Here is a 6,255-nt window from a genome sequence, read left to right on the forward strand (position 1 = left end):
GTAGATTGGCATTACATGTGCTAATGGACTCAGGTTTATAAAAGTTCAGTAACATTTCTTCTTGTGACTTTTCATTGTGTTGATAAAATGAGAATTCCAGGGCTTAACCTGAGATAGGGGCTCAAAATATTAGTTCTTTCCATCTCTTCTTCCCATTTAAGTTCTGCTTAAAGGAATCTCCAGTGTAAACTCTATCTCAGTCTCAGGCGGGGATACTGAAACCAATTATGCAAAACTGAAAGTGTCTCAGACAGTAAAGAATCCACTTGCAGTGCAGGAGTCCTGGGTTCGATCCCTGGGTCAGGAAGATCCCTGGAGAAGGGAATGGCTACCTACTCCAGTATTCTTGCCTGGAGAATTCCATGGACAAAGGAGCCTGGCAGGCTACAGGCCATGGGGTTGCAAAGAGTTGGACATGACTGAGTGACTTTGACTTTCACACACTGTGAAACAGAAGGTGGAATTCAAAGATGCTTCCATCACCAAGCCAAGTGGAGAACTTACTGTGCCTTTCTTGACATTATGATAGGTTTTATAATTGATGATATTGAACACTTTAGAATCCAGGGTAAATGTCCATCAATATGAATCTAGAAGAGCAAATGTAGAAAATTTACAGTTGTTGGGGATATAGGGTGGCCCCATTTCAGAAGAACCTGAGGGATTTTCAGAATAGCCAGGAAGAATGCAAAGGGAAATTAAGTCAGAAGCTTAATTTAGAGTGTCCACCATGGAAGTGGTAAGAATGAACTTAGGGAAGAGCTCCCAGTAATATGGGAGCAGTCGTGGATTTTGCTGGCTCTGAAAGGGATTTGGTTGCATTCTGGTACCACTCATGAATATTGAAAACTTTAGAAGAGATTACTAATTACTAAAGGTATCCCTCGGGTTTGGGGTCAGATATGAGGGGGAAGCAGATCTAGGATTTTTGCTAATTTGGTCAAATAGAGACTTAGAGTTGATGTAATCTGGGACACCATTTTAGGGGAATATTTTTGAACTCTCAATCAGATTATCGCAGACATGTTGGGAGGTCTGGGATATTGATTCAATTCAACAAATCTTATTGGTTCTACTATCAAAATATATGCTGGATTAGGCCACAGGCCATGGGTAGCACTAAGCACTATCCTAATACAGGCTGTTATCATCTCTTTCCTGAGTTGTTGCAATAGTCTTCTAACTTACTCCCCTGAGTTGTCATTGTCATTGTACTTTACCTCATTTTCTCTGTCTATTCACACAGTATGAACATTTTAATAAGAGAATGACCCTTTTAAATAAAAAGTAAGATGTCACTCCTCTCCTTAGAAATCTCCAAGAGCTTCCCATCTCTCTCTTAACAAAAGTAGCAAGTCCTACAATGTCCCACAAGGCCTTATGTCAGTTTCCTTTGTCACCACTCTCTCCCTTGTTTTTTTGTGTTACAACTATACTGGCTTCCTTGTTAGACCTCACCTGCTTCCATCTTTGGAGTCTTTGCTCTTGCTCTGTCTGAAAAAAAAAATTTTTTTTTTGTTTCCATCACTTTCTTCAGAATTATGCTCATATTTCACTGTACCTGGAAAAGTATTTCCTGATGACCCTATATTAAATAGCAGTCTTGTATGCCCAGCACTCATTACTTTCTTTACTTTGCTATATTTTTTTCTTAGCATTTGTCATCATCTAACATATGATTTATGACCTAAATCAGATCCCTTACAAGTATACAGTGGAAGTGACAAATAGATTCAAAGGATTAGATCTGATAGACAGAGTGCCTGAGAACTATGGACAGAGGTTTGTGACATTGTACAGAAGGCAGTGATCAAGACCATCCCCAAGAAAGAGAAATGTAAAAAGGCAAAATGGTTGTCTGAGAAGGCCTTACAAATAGCTGAGAAAAGAAGAGAAGCCAAAGGTAAAGGAGAAAAGGAAAGATATACCCATCTGAATGCAGAGTTCCAAAGAATAGCAAGGAGAGATGAGAAAGCCTTCCTAAGTGATCAGTGCAGATCAGTGCAAAGAAACAGAGGAAAACAATAGAATGGGAGAGTCTAGAGATCTCTTCAAGACAATTAGAGATACCAAGGGAAAACATCATGCAAAGATGGGCACAATAAAAGACAGAAACAGTATGGACCAAACAAGCTGAAGATATTAAGAAGAGGTGGCAAGAATAACCCAGAAGAACTATACAAAAAAGATCTTCATGACTCAGATAAACCATGATGTTGTGATCACTCACCTAGAGTCAGACACTTGGAGTGTGAAGTCAGGTAGGCCTTAGGAAGGATCACTACAAACACAACTACTGGAGGTGATGAAATTCCAATTGAGCTATTTCAAACCCTAAAAGATGATGGTGTTAAAGTGCAGCACTCAATATGCCAGCAAATTTGGAAAACTCAGCAGTGGCCACAGGACTGGAAAAGGTCAGTTTTCATTCCAATCCCAAAGAAAGGCAATGCCAAAGAATGCTCAAACTACTGCACAATTGCACTGTATCTCACACACTAGCAAAGTAATGCTCAAAATTCTCCAAACCAGGCTTCAACAGTAGGTGAACCAAGAAATTCCAGATGTTCAAGCTGGTTTTAGAAAAGGCAGAGGAACCAGAGATCAAATTGCCAACATCTGTTGGATCATCAAAAAAGCAAGAGAGTTCCAGAAAAATATCTACTTCTGCTTTATTGATTATGCCAAAGCTTTGACTGTGTAGATCACAACAAACTGTAGAAAATTCTTTAAGAGATAGGAATACCAGACTACCTTACCTGCCTCCTCAGAAATCTGTATGCAGGTCAAGAAGCATCAGCTAGAACCAGACATGGAGCAACAAACTGTTCCAAATTGGAAAAGTAGTATCTCAAGGCTGTATATTGTAACCCTGCTTATTTAACTTCTATGCAGAGTACATCATGCAAAATCCTGGGCTGGATGAAGCACAAGCTGGAATCAAGATTGCCAGGAGAAGAAATATCAATAACCTCAGATATGCAGATGACACCACCTTTATGGCAGAAAACAAAGAGGAGCTAAAGTGCCCCTTGATGAAAGTGAAAGAGGTGAGTGAAAAAGTTGGCTTAAAACTCAACATTCAAAAAACTAAGATCATGGCATCCGGTCCCATCACGTTCATGGCAAATAGATGGGGAAAAATGGAAACAGTGGCTGACTTTATTTTCTTTCCTCCAGAATCACTGCAGATGGTGACTCAGCCACAAAATTAAAAGATGCTTGCTCCTTGGAGGAAAACCTATGACCAACCCAACAGCACATTAAAAATCAGAGACATTACTTTGCCAACAAAAGTTCATCTAGTCTAAAGTATGGTTTTTCCAGTAGTCATGTATGGATGTGAGAGTTGGACTCGTGCTCAGCTTAAGAAAGCTGAGTGCTGAAGAACTGATGCTTTTGAACTGTGGTTTTGGAGAAGACTCTTGAGAGTCCCTTGGACTGCAGGGAGATCAAACCAGTCAATCCTAAAGGAAATCAGTCCTGAATATTCATTGGAAGGACTGATGCTGAAGCTGAAGCTTCAATACTTTGGCCACCTGATGTGAAGAACTGACTCCTTGGAAAAGACCCTGCTGCTGGGAGGATTGCGGACAGGAGGAAAAGGGGATGACAGAGGATGAGATGGTTGGATGGCATCACCGACTCGATTGACGTGAATTTGAGCAAGGTCTGGGAGTTGGTGCTGGATGGACAGGGAAGCCTGACATGCTGCCATCCATGGGGTCACAAAGAGTCAGACACGACTGAACAACTGAACTGAACTGAACATTTTATTTATATCCTTGTTTATTTATTGTCTCTTTCCATTGGAAAGTTTATAAAAAAGTTTATAAAAATAAGTTTCTTTGTTTTAACACTTGAGTCCCTACCTTTTATAATAGTAGCTAGAACACAGAATGTGCCTCAATGATATTGACCATATGTAATAGTAATCGTTTCTTTATTTTAACAAAATTGGATCACATTGTACACAGCTATTTGTACCTTGCTATGTTTATTTAACGTGTGTTCATATTTTTCTAATAGATGTACAAGGCATTGTCTCATTTTTCTTAATTTCTGTATTAAATCCTATTGAAGAGATAGACTGTTTTCCTGCTTAGCATCTTCAAAATAATGGACTTTTTTTTTTTTAATAATGGACTTTTAAACGATTTTCACATTTTGTTTTATGTACATTTCTATGACCAGTACTTTTCCATAGTTAGCTTGTATATGTTTATATATTTACTTAGAATAAATTCCTACAAGTAAAATTGCTAGGGCATGTCCTTTATTAAGGCTTTTGATACACATCATGAAATTGCCTTCCAGTGTACTGCTTTATATTTCTATTAGCAGTACAGGTGCTAGTTAAAAGTGACATGATTGTTTGTTTTTATGTTTGTTGTTTGTTTTCATATTATTCAGTTTAAAATTATGTTGATATTAATGATATTTAAGATTTATTTATATTTTATTTATGATTTTTATTTCAGTTTTTTGGATATGCATTTTAAATTCTACTCATTTTCCTTTTGATGTGTTTATTTTTCATGTTTACTTATTTTAAATAAACTTTATATATTAAAGATGGCAAATTTTTGTCTTTATTATATATTGTTATTTTTTCCTTTTTGTTGTATCTTTAAATGTAATTGTTCTTGTTTTGCTTTATTTTTGCTATGTTGATCAGTCACTCAGTCGTGTCCAACTCTTTGTGACCCCGTGGACTGCAGCACGTCAGGCCTCCCTGTCCTTCACCATCTACCAGAGCATGCTCAAACTCATGTCCATTTTTGCTATATAAAAATTTTAAAGTTTAAGTGAAAGTGTTAGTCGCTTACTTGTGTCCAACTCTTTGGGACCCTATGGACTGTAGCCTGCCAGGCTCCTCTGTCCATTGAATTCTCCAGGCAAGAATACTGCAGTGGGTAGCCTTCCCTTCTCCAGGGGATCTTCCTGACCCAGGAAATGAACCCAGGGTCATTGTATTGCAGGCAGACTCTTTACCATCTGAACCACTAGGGAAGCACATAAAAGTTTTAAATTGATATGAAGTCAGATCTGTTAATATTTTCCTTAATATTGCCTGCTTTTGGTTTATTAAAAGGTCTTTCTCACTGAAACAGTGTAAGTTACTCAGAATATTTGTCACTTCTATTGGATTTTTGTACATTTGGATTTTTATTTTATGTAAAGTATGTGTAATTAACAAATATTTTCCTAAATGATATACCATATTTTTCTAGTCACATTTGTCAAAACCACTCCATTCTGTGTTTGATCCCTGGGTCAGGAAGAAGCCACCTGCAATATGAGGAGACCCAGGTTCGATTCCTGGGTTGGGAAGATCCCCTGGAGAAGAAAATGGCAACCCACTCCAGTATTCTTGCCTGGGAAGTCCCTGGACAGAGGAGCCTGGAGGGCTGGTTAATGGGGTTACAAAGAGTCGGACACAACTGAGAAACTAACACTTTCACTTTACACTAGCCTTAGGAGTGTTAAAAACAAAACTCAACTGAGTGAATTTTAAAGATCTCTTTGGCTTTATTCAACGAATCATGTACTAGTCAGAGTCCAATCTAGTAGACAGAAGGGATCTCTGAAGAGCTATACAGTGAAGTAATTTCATAGACAGAGGGGAAAAGGAACAAGGAAGCTGAACTGGGCATAAAGCAGATCGGTTACTAAAAGCTTAATTTCCTTATAGGGAATGGGTAGAATTTATCAGGCAGATTGCCTAATCCAAGCTGATCAGGCAATTCCTGATTGCATGGTGTTAGACTATTTTTGGGGAAAGCCAAACTATAACTGTCTCAGTTTTCTGTATAAGATTAGCATGAATGACTCAATTTAGGGCCTGTTTTTTTTTTTTTCCTAACGGAAATCAGTCCTGAATATTCATTGAAAGGACTGATGTTGAAGCTGAAACTCCAATACTTTGGCCACCTGATGCAAAGAACCGACTCATTTGAAAAGACCCTGATGCTGGGAAAGATTGAAGGTGGGAGGAGAAGGGGACAAGGGAGGATGAGATGGTTGGATGGCATCACCGACTCAATGGACATGAGTTTGAGTAAGCTCTGGGAGTTGGTGATGGACAGGGAAGCCTGCAGTCCATGGGGTCACAAGGAGTTGGGCACGACTGAGTGACTGACCTGAACTAAACTGATCAGTCTTGTTTTTAACAGAGCCTGTGACAATCTTCCTGCTTATTTAAAACACCACAGACTTTCAAGACAGAGCACTTTTCTAGTTTCCCTCCTTTGC

Source organism: Bos mutus, chromosome 15 (assembly GCF_027580195.1).
Source record: "Bos mutus isolate GX-2022 chromosome 15, NWIPB_WYAK_1.1, whole genome shotgun sequence".
Lineage (NCBI taxonomy): Eukaryota > Metazoa > Chordata > Mammalia > Artiodactyla > Bovidae > Bos > Bos mutus.